The following is a 20,667-nucleotide window of genomic DNA, read 5'->3' on the forward strand; positions in this document are numbered from 1 at the left end:
GAAGTTCGCTACTTTGTGGAGAGATAAGTGAGTTTTTCGCTGCTTTGTGGAGCGATAACTGGGTTCCTCGCTGCTTTGTGGAGCGAGAGGTGAGTTCCTCGCTGCTTTGTGGAGAGAGAGGTGAGTTCCTCGCTGCTTTGTGGAGAGAGAGGTGTTCCTCGCTGCTTTGTGGAGAGAGAGGTTCCTCGCTGCTTTGTGGAGAGAGAGGTGAGTTCTCCGTCACTTTGTGGGGAGTTGAGAAGTTCCGCGGGGTCCAGACTGTGCTGGACGATAGGCCTATTTTGTGTTGTTGTCGTTGTTGTCATCGTTGTTGTTGTTGTTGCGTGAGTGTGTGCGGAGCAGAACACGTGGTCTGTGACGTCAGCAGCTGTTGTTGTTGTCTGTGGTTATCATGGGTTTCTAAGCAACCAAGAGTGTGTCAGAGGGTGACAGACGTTTATGGTGGACTTTAAATAAAAGAGAGCGACGGCTCCTTAGCTGCGCGGGTTTCACGCGGACCTGAGCCGTGCGGTTAATTACAAGCTTATAAATGGAAGAGATTCAAATGTTAGAAGTTTTTAGAAAACACACCAGCCTTGAAGAGCGTGTGGAGAAGGCCAGCCCACATCAGCAGCACTTAAGATATGCTCTGGTGAATGGCTGTCCCCCACCCCTTGCTGACACAACATGTTTATTCTTTAGCTTGCCCTGATCGACAACAGCCTGTGCTCCAGACCATAGATTTAATTGAGGTGGATAGTTGTTAAAAGTAATCTACATTAAGCTTGTGGTTGCTCAAATTCAGTACAATGACATATGAGGTGAAGCGATATAGGCAAATATTTTTAAACTAATAATGTGCATAGAGGCACTTGACCTGTGTGAAAGACTGTCGTCTTATTATGAGCCATTGTTGAGATATAGAGCACACCTGTGAAAACAACTAATATGCTGAACCCTGTATGAAGCATCTAAAAGTACATGATGGAGAAGCTGAATTGAATATGAAAGTGCAAGTCTTTGCCACTGTGGGCAAAGCACGGAACCACTGTGTGAGGTTGCGTTGCGGTCTCTTCTGAGCTGATGAGCAAGCTACACATTATCAGATCGAGAGCTGTCTGAGAACTCCTCGAAGAGAGGGAAACAGAACTATGATAACTGGAGTGTGCAGCGTTTCCGTGAGCAGTTTTCCTGCATCTTGACTCATGTGTGTAGAGTGTTCATAGCATCAGCATCATGTTTTGTTTATTTGTTTTGTTGGGTTAAAAATAATTAAATAAACTTGTGATCATACCTTTGGATCACCATGGCACATATCACCAGCCATTTATTTATGCAGATGAAAAAGTGAGTGTGAATGTGTCTGATGTCACAGTGTTTTTGTGCGCTGTGTAAAAGTAATTGCCTCTGATTGTGAGAGCGGTGATTCTGCAGGTCACCAGCTATTGTAAAGGAAAAAGAAAAAAAAAGAGTGAAAAAGAGAAAGAATTTATATTGTAGATGAAAAAAATTATAGGAAAAAGGTTTTGTGTTGATCAGCCAAGAACAACTACAATCTAATTTTCTGCTTTTAAGAAAGGACTGTTCACAAAAACAGAGAGAGAGAGAGATGTGTGTTGATTAAGCAGTGATAATAATAATGAAAATGTCTTAGTTTGTTAGTTTGTCACTTTCAGGTGAAAAACAGACCTGAATCAATTTTCCACATGCAGCGGTCGGAAGAAAGTCATAGTTTAACATCATTGGAAACATTCAGGCCAAGTTTCTGGCTAACTTATTTACAGCACCATGTGTCTCTCAAACTCACAAGCAAGCTCTCACTCCTCCCTGAAGACAAGGAATGCAGCTCCAAAGAGCAATAACATGGCAGATAAAGAGACAGCAGCAAAGTCCTGAGAAAAGAGTCCCAGCAAGCAGCAGCAGTGTGGACAAACAGCATCGGAGAAGAAGAGCAAACCCATCATCCTGCCTGATTGGATGAATGGCACTGTGGCACTGAGGAGACTGTTGGAGTTTGACATTTGCCACCTTTGGAGTGGAGTAAAATGGCAAGAAGAGACAGTGGAACACAGGACAAAGCTGAAGGAGAACTGCCGGCTGTTGGACTGTTGAAGTGGGAGAGGACAACAGAGTGAGAGGACAACAGAGTGAGAAGACTAGGTGAGAACACATAGGAAATATTTAATGTGGGAAATCAAAATTTGGGTTAGCAAACCTGGGGAAAAGAAAACTGACTGCTGAAGTTGGAAAATTGTGAAGGAGTCTGAAACACTGCAAAAATAGAAACATATACAAAATCACACACACAAGCAGAACATGCATTAACCCTACTAACACTTCCAAGCACAAGAGAGCTCATGAAGATTAGACAACATCTTAAGCATGTGAGTCTGTTTATCATCTTGTCCAAGTCACCTCGTGTGATGCAAAGACCAGTGGACTCATAGCACATTAGTTAAGAAATGATCAAATAATAGCAGAGAAGTGTGTAGGAAAGGCAGCTTTAAGAACATGCCCTGCTGGAGATGCAGCTCCACAGACATGCATTAAACCTGCCTAATAACACAAACACACATGCAATGAAGATCAGCTTGTTATCTCTCATCAGTGTTAAAATAGTGTGAATTTAACAGACCCTTGTTATTAAATGCTGAATTTATCCAATGCAAAAAATTGACTCTCTAGGTTGCAGGACAACAGTTTAACTTTTGTGGGGAATAAAAAGATTCTGGTTTGACCAACCAGTGATCAGACAATAAATTTAGTTGTTGATATAGTAAATTGGGAGATGCTTGCTGCTTGATTGATGCAGTACAAGTAACTTACTGTATGAGGGAAATTCTATTTTTGTGATAACATTTTGAACATGCATTTCTGTTGTCCTGTCATCTTAGTGGGTTAATAGCTGATATGCAAATTAGTTGATCGTTTTTAGATTAATGAAAGGTGACTGAATTTTAGCACGAGTGAATGAGATGTGTTGGAGTTTGTTGTGTGTTGAGTGGAGACTCTAAAACACTGAGTTTCCTGTTTTGATGTGCGAGTGAATCCTGTACCTAGATACACAACTCTGAATACGTCAGAACAAACTTCTTTTGTGAAGTGCATGACAACATGTCACATGTTTTAGGATGAAGGGAAAAAGGAAAACTGAATAAAATCTGTGGCCTAAATGAGTGAAGAGCACAGACCTGGGGATTAAACTCATAGCTAATAAGACATTAGGGTTATGTTGTGTGTTGTGCAGCTGATGGTTGGTTTGGAGTGAATCTAGCTGATGATTTTTCTTTTGTTGTGAAGTTGAGCCTGCCAATTAGTATGATGGTATGATAAACCATGCTAATGGTATGATTTACCCTCCTGAGATGAGGAGCTTGTGTCATGACTTAACGAGGCCTTTTTATTTTGATACTTTCACAGTGCACTGAAAGTTTTGTTCGATAATCTCTGTCGTTTGAGCAGATCTGCATGATTAGAACAGAAAGCGCTGTACGACACGTCGTCGAGGAAATTGTTACAAGTGAGTTTCTCCACATTAAAATGGGCTCTGGAGAAAGCCACTTATTTGGGACAATTAGAAAATGAGAGTTCCTGTCCAAAAAGGATTCAGCGATGTAATCCGTACTAAAGTTCTTCATTTTCCTTTTCAAATGACGTCATTTTGCTGAGAGTGGAAACTAAATGCGACGATAGGTTCCACTATCAGCAAAGAAAGAAAGAATGAATGTATGAATGAATGAATGAGTGAAAGAAAAAAAACTGACTGACAGGTAAAAGCTGACAAAAGCTGTCAAGACTTTACTGATGTAACACTACTGTGTGAAGTTAACCCCACCTGACAAAGGTGCAGATGAATCTATGTGTATTTCCTTTTACAGGAGCATAAAGATGACAGTAACATTCGAGGTTGCATGACGATTTAACCTTTTAAATGCCACTTTCTGTGTCTGTGCATCTACCAGGGGGTGTTATTCACTACCTTGTGTTGCTCACAGAGATCACTGTGAGAAAGTGTGTATACATCTGCGCAGCGCTAACATTTACATTTCTTTTCTACAGCATTACAGTTCTTCATGTGAATTGATGGTGCGATTTATACCAGGACAGCTGGTTGATGTTTTTTCCTACTACAGGATTTCTGGGTTTATGTGTGAAGAAACTGAGTTTATAGGTTATGAGTTGGTGATGCTGTTACACTGTGTTGTTGGGAAAATGTGAAGGTTACTTTGACAATGTGAATAACATGTGAGAAATTTCCTGTGTTGAAAACTAGTGTCACTTCTTTCCACAGCTATGGATGGTGAACTTTATGGTGTTTTTATGGCACCTCTGGAACCTGTCGACCTGCGTCTGACCACCGTCTGACCACGGTCAATGTGTATTGCTAATGTTTGTTTTTCTAAGAGTACATGTAGAGGATTCAGCAGAAGCGGACAAGTGACATGAGAAAAACAAATAAGAGATGCAGTGTTTATGGCATGGTTTAATATGGTGCTCATTTGCTGGCCACTTTTGAGCCCATAAGTTATATATGAGTGGAGTGACTTTGCTTAAGAGAAGTCACCGATTACATTAATGTTAACTGAGTACATGGGATGATCCATTTCTGAGGCAAATTATGGTAATAGTTGTAGTTTACTGATTTGAGAAAACCTGCACATGACACTTGTCTTGCTGATGTTGACTGCTTTATTACTCTTATGATATAATTGTTTACAAGTGTGAAGTTTGATTTTACTTCCAGATTTTGTTTTCCAGGCCATGATGGTGTGCTTGCAGGCTCCTGGCGGAGCCAGGTGTTAAGAAAACTTAATATGCAAAACACGCTAACATCTTTTATTGCAGGGTTACGGAGCTACTCCAGCGGAGATGCCCTGATGTTGCCTGGGACATGATCTAGCTAACCTTTTTCTTTAAGACAGGAATCCAGGTTTGATGAGTTGACTCATGGGAGTGTCCATGCGTCAAGAGGCGGGGTCCAGGATTAACATTAAATAATGTTTTCTATTAGTGTTGCAGTGATTTGTGTGATTAACCTTTCATTCACAGGTATTAAACCTATGCAAGTGGTGCATCCATGTTCAGATGAGGCTTTGATGGCCTATAAGTGAAGTTCACTGAACTAAAGAATGTGGTTTGATGATTGTTGACATGCTCTCCAAATAGAAGTTTTTCCTCCTAGCAAGGAAATACAGGTGCAGCAGTCTGCTGAAAGGGATCTCCTGAAGATTTCTCAGGAACCACTGACCACTGACAGCCCAGGCAGTGGTTGAGGTCAAAGGTCGAGCTGTTTGGGGCCCATCATGAGATCAGACTTTGGAGCCACAGCAAGGACCACGAAACTGCGTTGGAATGAGAGCTGTGCCAAAAGGGCTTTCCAGAGGCCAACAGAGGAGATTGTGGATAACGGACGGACACCTGAAGGATGAGGGGAGCGTGCCAAGCTCCATCGACAGCGCAGAGGGAGTCTAAGGATGGCATCATGATTCTGTGAAAGCACAGGAACCAGAAGCTATGGTGGTGATGACAGCAGTTTCCATGAACATCACCTAATGCTGTGCCACTGCACTGTGCATACGATGACACTCTGAAGGCTGCTGGGATCACAACAGCAGTAAGATAACTGAACCCAGCACCCTTTTCACAGAGGGGTTTTTCTGCAGAGCATGGACAATGGAGGAGTCATAAGTATCCCCCTCACAAGACGAAGGCCTGAAGTGAGGTGATGGGGGTTGGTAGAGGCCATAAAACTAGAGTGCTGAAGAGGTCTGCAGCTTTGGAGATAGCTGAGACCCATGTCGACAAACATCAAAACCAACTGGTATGTTTGAATGTCTATTCTACATACATTTGGACTCTGGTCCTATGGACAATGATGGAAACAACTGGAAGAGACATTTGTGACGCCCTGCAGAACTTAAACCACTCTGCAGAGATACATGTGATTTGTGCGCCCGGAGGAAGCACCACCAAGCTGGGATGTTTTTGAAAATGTTACTTTTTTATTTTAACTATTAATTAACAATTTATTTGTTTGCTCGTAGGATGCAGTTTGCCATTGGATGAGATCAATGAGGAATGGGATAACTGCTAATACATTTATTAAACTGTGTACTTTTACAGTAATTTAGGGTGATTTGACATATGCTGAGTATAAAAATGTTTGCATTGAAACTGTCAGACATGAAGTATTCATAACTGGGAACTTTTCTAGCATAATGGTCAAAAAGGGGGGGATGTTAGGTTTTGTATAGTTGATTGTCATTTATGCTTAGAAATATCTACTTATATATGCTTAGAGTTTTGTAATTAGTTGTAGATTGGTAGAGGTTTGATCCTTGATAGTCTGAAAACTTTGTGTGCATTAGAGAGCACTCTGGGAGCACGAGAGAGGTCGTACCTTGTCTTATTGTTTTATGGTAGGATTAACGTAGTTACGTCTGTTCTAGTCTAAGTGCTTTTTGTTTAGATGAACTGCTGGACTTCCTCACCGTGTTATCTAGGGTGAAGCATCTAGGGTGAGGGGGAGACTACCCTCTTCCTGACCAAGGATGTTTGCTTTTGTGCTTTCATGTTATAGGACCCTTTGATCAGCAGTACCCCCCCCCCCCCCCCCCCACACCACACACACACACACACACACACACACACACACACACACACACACAGGCAAGGTACTCTTTGTGTGTATGTAGACATCATATGTTAATGACCCTATGCATATTCATGTAACCACAATAAAAGGAGTGCTATGGGGAACCTGGCTGAGAGTCTGACGGAGGTCAAGTGGTGGAATGACACTTGGCTCCAGGCAGGTCTCCCTCATGCATGAGTAGCAAGAAGAACTTTGCCTACTTCGTGTCTTGCTGTCGAATAGGTTCAAGCTACGAACCTATCAACGTTCCACCCCAATTTAACATTCACTTGCTTAACTTGTTTTGGACCATAAACCAGGCGCGAATAGGACACCGGAAACAAAGCTCCCCACAGGAGTTTCTGCACCGGAAGTAGCATATGCTAACGTGCACATAGTCAATTAGGAACAGCAATAGAGAAGGCCCTGTCCCCTCTGAGCTTTCTCTTGGACCTGGGTACCTCCAGGAGCAGTTTGTCAGCTGACCTGAGAGATCTGGGGGGTGAGTAAGGATGCAGAAGCTCAGAGAGGTGAGTTGGGGCAAGACCGTTTAAACATTTATACACAAACATGAGAATTTTAAAATGAACTCTAAGATATACAGGCAGCCAATGAAGTGAAGCCAGGATGGGAGTTATGTGCTCTCTTTTACGAGTTCTGGTTAAAAGTCGTGCAGCAGCATTTTGGACCAGCTGCAGACGAGAGAGAGAGAGAAGATGCTGACTAACTCCACAATATAGTGCATTACAGTAATCTAAACGAGATGAAATAAAAGCATGGATTACCGTTTCAAGATGCAGCCTGGATAAAATAGGTCTTATCTTTGCCAAGTGCCTTAAATGATAAAAACTGGACTTGACAGTAGCCCTAATTTGACTGTCTAATTTAAAATCACTGTCCATCTTAAAACCCAGGTTTGTAACAACAGATTTAAAATACTCTGCCAGGGGTCCCAAATTAATAGTGGAGGGTTCAAAAGGTCCACTAGGACCAAACAGAATCACCTCAGTTTTGCTTGAATTACATCTTAGAAAGTTTAGAGACATCCAAGATTTAATGTCTTCTAGACATGCTAGAAGTGGCGTAATAGAGAAGAAGCGGTTGCCGATCATACACCAGTAATGACCTGATTTCGTGAGTGACACACGACAGGAGCAATAAAAAAACAAACAAAACTGACAGCGACAGACACTACATCAAGTGTTTAAAACGGAAGCTGTGCAGGTCCGAGATCAGCAGCTCTCTGAAACACCAAACTGAGGTCCTGTTAATGCTGATATATATAGTGAAACAGTTACATGGGTGATTAATCCTTTTGTTTTTCTCTTTAACTTTATCAATAAAGCTGCAGCTTTCACTACAGCACATGTGGTACTTTAACCTTTGCACTGTTTTCATCAGTTCATTTTGCAGTTAACATGTGAATATGTTGGATGATCTGTCTGCTGTCACTGGGTAGTGTTGAGGTCTAAATCTGAGGGCAGCTCCTGTAATCACAAAGAGAACAGAACCGTCAAACTCAGATATAAATTTTATCCCTCAAAATTGAAATAAAGCTGTTTCTTCTGTCCTCACACACTCAGGATCTGAAGTTCTTCTCTTACATTTTTTTTTCAGTATTACAGTACACTACAGTACTTTAATCCATAGTTCCCGATTAATGAGGAGTTACTGAAGTACAAGCTTTTAAAAAAAAGATCTTACTGTCTTTACAGATGTGGCAAGAGACTGAAAACATGCTGTTGTTTGCACATATTTAATATTCAGCTCTGCACAGGAGCTGAAGCAGGGTGCAGCCTGTTGCTTTTACAGTATAATACTTGTAATAAAAGTACAGTAATTAGTGACTGAGTAGCCCGGGGCGTTTCTCTTGATTTCTTTAGTCAGGGTAAATTCATTCACCTGCACAAATTAGCTAAACGAACCCTGACAGCCGAGTGCTCATCTTAGCTAGCTTGGTCTCAGGACCTATGCTAAGGACGGGAGTTATGGATTAGCTATCAAACATGTTTAACTTACTGAAAAAGTGCAGCGGGGCCTCGGGTCCTTCTGTCGGGTACTCCAGTTTACTGAAGAACACCTCAGGCTGTCAGGTTAAAACACTCAGTCATGTGTTTTTGTAGCGTAAATGCTGGCCCTCCTCTGAGAGCCTACACTCTATCAGCTATTCTCGAACAGAGATACGCAAGTTTCTCCGTGACTGCAGCTGCCAGTCAAAGCTGCTATGATGACGTTTGTTAGGTTTTGTGTAGTTGATTGTCATTTATGCTTAGAAATATCTACTTATATATGCTTAGAGTTTTGTAATTAGTTGTAGATTGGTAGAGGTTTGATCCTTGATAGTCTGCAAACTTTGTGTGCATTAGAGAGCACTCTGGGAGCACGAGAGAGGTCGTACCTTGTCTTATTGTTTTATGGTAGGATTAACGTAGCTACGTCTGTTCTAGTCTAAGTGCTTTTTGTTTAGATGAACTGCTGGACTTCCTCACCGTGTTATCTAGGGTGAAGCATCTAGGGTGAGGGGGAGACTACCCTCTTCCTGACCAAGGATTTTTGCTTTTGTGCTTTCATGTTATAGGACCCTTTGATCAGCAGTACCCCCCCCCCACACACACACACACACACAGGCAAGGTACTCTTTGTGTGTATGTAGACATCATATGTTAATGACCCTATGCATATTCATGTAACCACAATAAAAGGAGTGCTATGGGGAACCTGGCTGAGAGTCTGACGAAGGTCAAGTGGTGGAACGACACTTGGCTCCAGGCAGGTCTCCCTCATGCATGAGTAACAAGAAGAACTTTGCCTACTTTGTGTCTTGCTTGCTGTGTAATTATATTGTCTTCAACGTTCCAGTGAATAGGTTCAAGCTACAAACCTATCATTAATTGGTCCTTCGAGAGCCGGAGCCCTGGAGTCGACATTCACCAAGGGGAGAAGAGACACGCTGAAAGACTGATGTCAGCCAGGAAGTTCCTGTAGTAAAGTCCCGAGACGTGAGAATTTGTCATCGGGCCTGTGGATTAGCTGTCTGTTTTCTCTCCTTGATGAATGACGATCGGCGGGATCCGAGGCTGATATTACACGCTAAGCAACACCAAGTAAGTTTAAAGAGCCCGACTCTATAACCGTGTGGTTGTGCAGTCTCCGCCACTTTGTGAGGCGTTGAGAAGTTCGCTACTTTGTGGAGAGATAAGTGAGTTTTTCGCTGCTTTGTGGAGCGATAACTGAACACGTGGTCTGTGACGTCAGCAGCTGTTGTTGTTGTCTGTGGTTATCATGGGTTTCTAAGCAACCAAGAGTGTGTCAGAGGGTGACAGACGTTTATGGTGGACTTTAAATAAAAGAGAGCGACGGCTCCTTAGCTGCGCGGGTTTCACGCGGACCTGAGCCGTGCGGTTAATTACAAGCTTATAAATGGAAGAGATTCAAATGTTAGAAGTTTTTAGAAAACACACCAGCCTTGAAGAGCGTGTGGAGAAGGCCAGCCCACATCAGCAGCACTTAAGATATGCTCTGGTGAATGGCTGTCCCCCACCCCTTGCTGACACAACATGTTTATTCTTTAGCTTGCCCTGATCGACAACAGCCTGTGCTCCAGACCATAGATTTAATTGAGGTGGATAGTTGTTAAAAGTAATCTACATTAAGCTTGTGGTTGCTCAAATTCAGTACAATGACATATGAGGTGAAGCGATATAGGCAAATATTTTTAAACTAATAATGTGCATAGAGGCACTTGACCTGTGTGAAAGACTGTCGTCTTATTATGAGCCATTGTTGAGATATAGAGCACACCTGTGAAAACAACTAATATGCTGAACCCTGTATGAAGCATCTAAAAGTACATGATGGAGAAGCTGAATTGAATATGAAAGTGCAAGTCTTTGCCACTGTGGGCAAAGCACGGAACCACTGTGTGAGGTTGCGTTGCGGTCTCTTCTGAGCTGATGAGCAAGCTACACATTATCAGATCGAGAGCTGTCTGAGAACTCCTCGAAGAGAGGGAAACAGAACTATGATAACTGGAGTGTGCAGCGTTTCCGTGAGCAGTTTTCCTGCATCTTGACTCATGTGTGTAGAGTGTTCATAGCATCAGCATCATGTTTTGTTTATTTGTTTTGTTGGGTTAAAAATAATTAAATAAACTTGTGATCATACCTTTGGATCACCATGGCACATATCACCAGCCATTTATTTATGCAGATGAAAAAGTGAGTGTGAATGTGTCTGATGTCACAGTGTTTTTGTGCGCTGTGTAAAAGTAATTGCCTCTGATTGTGAGAGCGGTGATTCTGCAGGTCACCAGCTATTGTAAAGGAAAAAGAAAAAAAAAGAGTGAAAAAGAGAGAATTTATATTGTAGATGAAAAAAATTATAGGAAAAAGGTTTTGTGTTGATCAGCCAAGAACAACTACAATCTAATTTTCTGCTTTTAAGAAAGGACTGTTCACAAAAACAGAGAGAGAGAGAGATGTGTGTTGATTAAGCAGTGATAATAATAATGAAAATGTCTTAGTTTGTTAGTTTGTCACTTTCAGGTGAAAAACAGACCTGAATCAATTTTCCACATGCAGTGGTCGGAAGAAAGTCATAGTTTAACATCATTGGAAACATTCAGGCCAAGTTTCTGGCTAACTTATTTACAGCACCATGTGTCTCTCAAACTCACAAGCAAGCTCTCACTCCTCCCTGAAGACAAGGAATGCAGCTCCAAAGAGCAATAACATGGCAGATAAAGAGATAGCAGCAAAGTCCTGAGAAAAGAGTCCCAGCAAGCAGCAGCAGTGTGGACAAACAGCATCGGAGAAGAAGAGCAAACCCATCATCCTGCCTGATTGGATGAATGGCACTGTGGCACTGAGGAGACTGTTGGAGTTTGACATTTGCCACCTTTGGAGTGGAGTAAAATGGCAAGAAGAGACAGTGGAACACAGGACAAAGCTGAAGGAGAACTGCCGGCTGTTGGACTGTTGAAGTGGGAGAGGACAACAGAGTGAGAGGACAACAGAGTGAGAAGACTAGGTGAGAACACATAGGAAATATTTAATGTGGGAAATCAAAATTTGGGTTAGCAAACCTGGGGAAAAGAAAACTGACTGCTGAAGTTGGAAAATTGTGAAGGAGTCTGAAACACTGCAAAAATAGAAACATATACAAAATCACACACACAAGCAGAACATGCATTAACCCTACTAACACTTCCAAGCACAAGAGAGCTCATGAAGATTAGACAACATCTTAAGCATGTGAGTCTGTTTATCATCTTGTCCAAGTCACCTCGTGTGATGCAAAGACCAGTGGACTCATAGCACATTAGTTAAGAAATGATCAAATAATAGCAGAGAAGTGTGTAGGAAAGGCAGCTTTAAGAACATGCCCTGCTGGAGATGCAGCTCCACAGACATGCATTAAACCTGCCTAATAACACAAACACACATGCAATGAAGATCAGCTTGTTATCTCTCATCAGTGTTAAAATAGTGTGAATTTAACAGACCCTTGTTATTAAATGCTGAATTTATCCAATGCAAAAAATTGACTCTCTAGGTTGCAGGACAACAGTTTAACTTTTGTGGGGAATAAAAAGATTCTGGTTTGACCAACCAGTGATCAGACAATAAATTTAGTTGTTGATATAGTAAATTGGGAGATGCTTGCTGCTTGATTGATGCAGTACAAGTAACTTACTGTATGAGGGAAATTCTATTTTTGTGATAACATTTTGAACATGCATTTCTGTTGTCCTGTCATCTTAGTGGGTTAATAGCTGATATGCAAATTAGTTGATCGTTTTTAGATTAATGAAAGGTGACTGAATTTTAGCACGAGTGAATGAGATGTGTTGGAGTTTGTTGTGTGTTGAGTGGAGACTCTAAAACACTGAGTTTCCTGTTTTGATGTGCGAGTGAATCCTGTACCTAGATACACAACTCTGAATACGTCAGAACAAACTTCTTTTGTGAAGTGCATGACAACATGTCACATGTTTTAGGATGAAGGGAAAAAGGAAAACTGAATAAAATCTGTGGCCTAAATGAGTGAAGAGCACAGACCTGGGGATTAAACTCATAGCTAATAAGACATTAGGGTTATGTTGTGTGTTGTGCAGCTGATGGTTGGTTTGGAGTGAATCTAGCTGATAATTTTTCTTTTGTTGTGAAGTTGAGCCTGCCAATTAGTATGATGGTATGATAAACCATGCTAATGGTATGATTTTACCCTCCTGAGATGAGGAGCTTGTGTCATGACTTAACGAGGCCTTTTTATTTTGATACTTTCACAGTGCACTGAAAGTTTTGTTCGATAATCTCTGTCGTTTGAGCAGATCTGCATGATTAGAACAGAAAGCGCTGTACGACACGTCGTCGAGGAAATTGTTACAAGTGAGTTTCTCCACATTAAAATGGGCTCTGGAGAAAGCCACTTATTTGGGACAATTAGAAAATGAGAGTTCCTGTCCAAAAAGGATTCAGCGATGTAATCCGTACTAAAGTTCTTCATTTTCCTTTTCAAATGACGTCATTTTGCTGAGAGTGGAAACTAAATGCGACGATAGGTTCCACTATCAGCAAAGAAAGAAAGAATGAATGTATGAATGAATGAATGAGTGAAAGAAAAAAAACTGACTGACAGGTAAAAGCTGACAAAAGCTGTCAAGACTTTACTGATGTAACACTACTGTGTGAAGTTAACCCCACCTGACAAAGGTGCAGATGAATCTATGTGTATTTCCTTTTACAGGAGCATAAAGATGACAGTAACATTCGAGGTTGCATGACGATTTAACCTTTTAAATGCCACTTTCTGTGTCTGTGCATCTACCAGGGGGTGTTATTCACTACCTTGTGTTGCTCACAGAGATCACTGTGAGAAAGTGTGTATACATCTGCGCAGCGCTAACATTTACATTTCTTTTCTACAGCATTACAGTTCTTCATGTGAATTGATGGTGCGATTTATACCAGGACAGCTGGTTGATGTTTTTTCCTACTACAGGATTTCTGGGTTTATGTGTGAAGAAACTGAGTTTATAGGTTATGAGTTGGTGATGCTGTTACACTGTGTTGTTGGGAAAATGTGAAGGTTACTTTGACAATGTGAATAACATGTGAGAAATTTCCTGTGTTGATAACTAGTGTCACTTCTTTCCACAGCTATGGATGGTGAACTTTATGGTGTTTTTATGGCACCTCTGGAACCTGTCGACCTGCGTCTGACCACCGTCTGACCACGGTCAATGTGTATTGCTAATGTTTGTTTTTCTAAGAGTACATGTAGAGGATTCAGCAGAAGCGGACAAGTGACATGAGAAAAACAAATAAGAGATGCAGTGTTTATGGCATGGTTTAATATGGTGCTCATTTGCTGGCCACTTTTGAGCCCATAAGTTATATATGAGTGGAGTGACTTTGCTTAAGAGAAGTCACCGATTACATTAATGTTAACTGAGTACATGGGATGATCCATTTCTGAGGCAAATTATGGTAATAGTTGTAGTTTACTGATTTGAGAAAACCTGCACATGACACTTGTCTTGCTGATGTTGACTGCTTTATTACTCTTATGATATAATTGTTTACAAGTGTGAAGTTTGATTTTACTTCCAGATTTTGTTTTCCAGGCCATGATGGTGTGTTTGCAGGCTCCTGGCGGAGCCAGGTGTTAAGAAAACTTAATATGCAAAACACGCTAACATCTTTTATTGCAGGGTTACGGAGCTACTCCAGCGGAGATGCCCTGATGTTGCCTGGGACATGATCTAGCTAACCTTTTTCTTTAAGACAGGAATCCAGGTTTGATGAGTTGACTCATGGGAGTGTCCATGCGTCAAGAGGCGGGGTCCAGGATTAACATTAAATAATGTTTTCTATTAGTGTTGCAGTGATTTGTGTGATTAACCTTTCATTCACAGGTATTAAACCTATGCAAGTGGTGCATCCATGTTCAGATGAGGCTTTGATGGCCTATAAGTGAAGTTCACTGAACTAAAGAATGTGGTTTGATGATTGTTGACATGCTCTCCAAATAGAAGTTTTTCCTCCTAGCAAGGAAATACAGGTGCAGCAGTCTGCTGAAAGGGATCTCCTGAAGATTTCTCAGGAACCACTGACCACTGACAGCCCAGGCAGTGGTTGAGGTCAAAGGTCGAGCTGTTTGGGGCCCATCATGAGATCAGACTTTGGAGCCACAGCAAGGACCACGAAACTGCGTTGGAATGAGAGCTGTGCCAAAAGGGCTTTCCAGAGGCCAACAGAGGAGATTGTGGATAACGGACGGACACCTGAAGGATGAGGGGAGCGTGCCAAGCTCCATCGACAGCGCAGAGGGAGTCTAAGGATGGCGTCATGATTCTGTGAAAGCACAGGAACCAGAAGCTATGGTGGTGATGACAGCAGTTTCCATGAACATCACCTAATGCTGTGCCACTGCACTGTGCATACGATGACACTCTGAAGGCTGCTGGGATCACAACAGCAGTAAGATAACTGAACCCAGCACCCTTTTCACAGAGGGGTTTTTCTGCAGAGCATGGACAATGGAGGAGTCATAAGTATCCCCCTCACAAGACGAAGGCCTGAAGTGAGGTGATGGGGGTTGGTAGAGGCCATAAAACTAGAGTGCTGAAGAGGTCTGCAGCTTTGGAGATAGCTGAGACCCATGTCGACAAACATCAAAACCAACTGGTATGTTTGAATGTCTATTCTACATACATTTGGACTCTGGTCCTATGGACAATGATGGAAACAACTGGAAGAGACATTTGTGACGCCCTGCAGAACTTAAACCACTCTGCAGAGAGACATGTGATTTGTGCGCCCGGAGGAAGCACCACCAAGCTGGGATGTTTTTGAAAATGTTACTTTTTTATTTTAACTATTAATTAACAATTTATTTGTTTGCTCGTAGGATGCAGTTTGCCATTGGATGAGATCAATGAGGAATGGGATAACTGCTAATACATTTATTAAACTGTGTACTTTTACAGTAATTTAGGGTGATTTGACATATGCTGAGTATAAAAATGTTTGCATTGAAACTGTCAGACATGAAGTATTCATAACTGGGAACTTTTCTAGCATAATGGTCAAAAAGGGGGGGATGTTAGGTTTTGTATAGTTGATTGTCATTTATGCTTAGAAATATCTACTTATATATGCTTAGAGTTTTGTAATTAGTTGTAGATTGGTAGAGGTTTGATCCTTGATAGTCTGAAAACTTTGTGTGCATTAGAGAGCACTCTGGGAGCACGAGAGAGGTCGTACCTTGTCTTATTGTTTTATGGTAGGATTAACGTAGTTACGTCTGTTCTAGTCTAAGTGCTTTTTGTTTAGATGAACTGCTGGACTTCCTCACCGTGTTATCTAGGGTGAAGCATCTAGGGTGAGGGGGAGACTACCCTCTTCCTGACCAAGGATGTTTGCTTTTGTGCTTTCATGTTATAGGACCCTTTGATCAGCAGTACCCCCCCCCCCCCCACACACACACACACACACACACACAGGCAAGGTACTCTTTGTGTGTATGTAGACATCATATGTTAATGACCCTATGCATATTCATGTAACCACAATAAAAGGAGTGCTATGGGGAACCTGGCTGAGAGTCTGACGGAGGTCAAGTGGTGGAATGACACTTGGCTCCAGGCAGGTCTCCCTCATGCATGAGTAGCAAGAAGAACTTTGCCTACTTCGTGTCTTGCTGTCGAATAGGTTCAAGCTACGAACCTATCAACGTTCCACCCCAATTTAACATCACCGCGGTAGGAATTAGAATTAAACTTATGGGAAAGGAGACCCCTTGGACATCAGAGACTACTCTCTGATGATAACAAAAGAAAGAATCTTTGGAAAAAAATTGGATTTTTTATTTTATTTTAGTCTGACCCCAGTCCCATCCGCTAACATGGAGAGGCAGGGTTTATGACCTACACTGCAGCCACCAGGGGACGTTTTGGCTTCATTTTCGGGGTGCTGTCGCGTCGTCCATCTTTTATACAGTCATTGGCTCCTCCATGTTGTGCAAGGGCAAATCCAGAGTTAATACCCCAGCATGGCGGTTGGCTCTGACCTCCTCACGGAGATCGTTAAGTGCTCTGGTCAGGTCTGACACCATCGTAAAAATCTTATGTAAGGTTGCATCTGTTTCAAAGAACAATTATAGAGAGATTAATGGCTTGAGACAAACAGGTTAAGCAGTGTGATGCAAAAAACTATTATATCCATAAGTGATGGCTTCACATTCTGCATTCAGTTGCATAAGTTGTTGTAACTGTTAAAAGTGTTTACAAGTTTTTGCCTGTCACATATATTTTTAATACCATGTGAACTGTCAAATTCCAAGATTTTAGAACTTGCCTTGTAATAGTGGCCTCACAGACTCTCTGGAATCTAGAAAAAAAAGATATTCAACAGTAAAAATTGGTTTTGAAAACAACAGTATAATGACATTGTGATGCAGCTTAATATGTTTTTTTAAAAACATACCATCTCTAGTGACAGCATTGACAGCAAACTCTGCATGCTGGGGAGATTGCAAAGCTGTGTCAGTTTGTGTGTTGTGCCGGAGTAGCAAAAGGTGCCGGAAACTGGGTAGGACATTATGATGGTTGCTATCAGTGGGCTGGAGGGCAGACTGCAGAGTGGTGGGGGCTGTTTAGAAAAAGATTTTTTTTTAAGAATATAGACAACTTGTATACAAAGTTTCCTTGTCTCACACACAGATATGTACTCAGACAGTAGACAGTATTATATTATCTGGTATTTTCACTCGAGGGGCCTGAGGAAACCGTTTTTTTGGAGGCTGCTAATCCTCAGAGTCTGTATAAGTGTACAAGGGAGTGAAGAAGCTGAAAATGATACTGAAAAGAGGTGAAAAGGTTAAACTGTCTGCTGAAAGGAAATGTTGGCATGAGCCAGGTTTAAACCCAGGCCTTTTGGTCTCAAGGCCGTTACTCATCTCACTGAGCCGAACTGGTACTGAGGTAATTGAAAATAGGTGTGAAAGCTGAAAATTCTGCTGAAAAGAGGTGACCTTTTTGAATTTTCTCCTGAAAAGAGGTGAAGAAACTGAACTTTGTACTGAAAAAGGGTAAAGAAGCAGAACTTTGCACCGAAAACGGGTAACAAAGCTGAATTTTCAATTTCTGCACCTCTTTTAAGGACAATTTTCAGTTTTTTCATCACTTTTCAGGAGAAAATTAAAAAAAAAGGTCACCTCTTTTCAGCAGAATTCATTATATCTTTGAAAAGAGAAGAAGAGGCTCAAAATTTGTGCTGAATGGAGTTGAAAATCTAAACTTTCTGCTGAAAAGAGCTGAAGAAGTTGAACCTTCCACTGGAAAAAGCTCAAGAAACTGAAAATTTGGGTGAAAAGAGCTAAAGAAACTGAAAAGAGGTAAAAAAGCTGAGGTTTGTGCTGAAAACAGCAAAAGAATCTGGAATTTGTCCTGAAAAGAGGTGAAAAGACTGAAAATTCCGTTGAAAAGTGGTGAAGAAGCTGACATTTGCGTTGAAAAAAAAAACCCCTTTTCATTAAACTGTTCAACTTTCAAGTTTCAGCTTCTTCACCTCTTTTCAGCAGAATTTTCAGTTTTTCACTACTTTTTAGCACAAACTCTAGCTTCTTTAGCTGTTTTATGCACAAACTTCAACTTCTTTACCTCTTTTCAGCAGAAATTCTACTGATTCACATCTTTTCAGCTGAATTTTTGGCTTCCTGGCCTTTTTTCAGCAGAATCTTCTGTTTTTCTTTCAGCTGTTTTCAGCAAAAAAATTCCAAAAGTTCACCTCTTTTCAGCACAATTTTCAGCTCCTTTACCCCTTTTCAGCAGAACCTTTGGCTTTTCACCTCTTTTCAGCTAAGACTTCTGCTTCTTTAACTGTTTTCAGCAGAATTTTCAGTTTCTTCACCTTCTTTCAGGACATAGTTTTAGTTCTTCTGCTGTTTTCAGCAGATTCCTACGGAAGAGGATTAGGGCCATTGGGGAAAAAAGTCAGATTTCTGAGATTAATCTCAGAATTCTGACTTTAATCATAGAATTCTGACTTTTAGCCGCTATGTTTTATGGATGGAGGCTTATACCACAAACAATGACCCTAAGTTGATTGCAAGTTATTTTCTGAAAACAGTTTCATGATGGTTGGGTTGAACAAATGCAGATGTTTTTACGGAGAAACCACACAGACAGTTTTGCAGGTGAGAAACGCTTCCTTTACGGAAGAAGTACGGCCAACCAACGTACTGTATAGAAGGATGGTGGGCTACCCTACGCAAACAGAGTGCACAATTTTGGATGAACTTATTTCAAACTTTTCAGGATGATGGCCACTTCACAGGGGATTTTTTGGACAAAAGTCTTATCCAATTCTGCTTTCTCAATCTTATTCAGGTAAAAGCATGTGCTCATGCTATGTAATGTCTTAGCTGCATAAATAGAAAATATAAATATGGTTAGAACATTTTTTTTCTTTAAATTAAATCAGAATTTTATTTCCATTTTAATATATCTTGATGCATGCTCAATCAGCCAGGTAAGGATTGATTTTTGACAAAACATTTCTCACACTGAAAGCGCTATATCCAGATGAACAGAATCAACTTTTTGGGATTCCATTTTAATACTTTGATGGAATTGTACTCATGTTATCAGTGGAAGTAACTGCACCTTTCTTAGCACAGGTGCATGGAGCATTATATATTTTTTTATTGCCACATGGTTTTAATTACTATGGAGTCTGTTACCTAGTGGTCCTTTGGGCACGGTTTCAGAAAGCAATCTTATCATTTGGTTAATTCTCAAATGAAAATATATTGTAGAATCATTGCACACTGAGTATAAAGTGTTGGGCTATCTATTCAACAGTAGAATCGTGTAGCACCATTCTGTGTCCATGTGCTGTTTAGTGAAAGTGCTATTTTGTTGTTGCTGCTTGGTTTTACATTAATTAGAGGTCACTTTCTATGTCTGTTGATTAATGAGTTAATAAGCCTCAACTTTGGCTAAATATACTGGTACATGGTCTGTTCCATACACTTATATTGTGCTGTTTTTCATGTAGGATAAACTTGATGAAGTTGAGAACATGGAACTCGCACAAAATCCGGCCAAGTGGTAGTGCAGCATCGGGTCGACCAGTAGTAATGTACTCATTTCCAGAGCTGCACAGTGCTGAGGATAGACTGAAACCTATTTCTTTTTTTCTTTTTTTTCCGATATTTTTATTAAAGTTTTTGCATCGACTTTTACAAAAGATAATTTGAACAATATGCCGTTTTCTTTTTAAAGAACATAAAGCAATATAAAACATACACTCCCACCTCATAATTATAGCAGTACCAGTGGGTGTACAAACAGAAAAAGGAAAAAGTCCAATCTAATAATACTAGTAACAAACCCAAGGGTACAAGACAACAGTTCCTGAGTGTACAAAGGAGATGTGGAGAGTATCCAAAACCCACACCCCCACACAGACACATAAAAACCAAAACACACAAACAAACAAACAAAAAAAAAAAAAAAAAAAAAAAACAAAAAAAAAAACACAGATGATAAATGGTCAGCTTAGTGATAGGGATAAATCAATTCTGTTAGAGAAAAGAAATATGTATAAAGTAGTTAAATAAATACTAGGGCGCAGGCACAATAGAATCCATATACTTAAACTTAGGCCTCTTACTTAAACATAAGATAAGAAAAAATAAAATATGATAGAGTCTGAGCTGGCTAATTGGGAGCATTGCGAGACCGCAAAGTCTGAACATGGTCAAAAAAGGGTTGCCAGGTCTTAAAAAATTTGGCCGTAGACCCGCGCAGGGTGAATTTAATCTTTTCGAGTTTGCTAAAATGCAAAACGTCTCTGATCCAGATTTCCCAGGATGGGGCAGAAGGGGACTTCCAACATAACAATATTCTGCGTCTTGCCAATAAGGTGAGAAATGCTACCAGATCCGCTTGAGGCGTCGGCAAGGCAACTGAATCAGGAAGAACCCCAAACAAAGCAGTTAAGGGCACAGGTTGGAGGGTTAGCTGGATGATCTTAGATAAAATC

The sequence above is a fragment of the Copadichromis virginalis genome, linkage group LG7 (assembly GCF_057382275.1).
Source record: "Copadichromis virginalis isolate Kocher_CV1m ecotype Utaka linkage group LG7, C_Virginalis_male_GT1.1, whole genome shotgun sequence".
NCBI lineage: Eukaryota > Metazoa > Chordata > Actinopteri > Cichliformes > Cichlidae > Copadichromis > Copadichromis virginalis.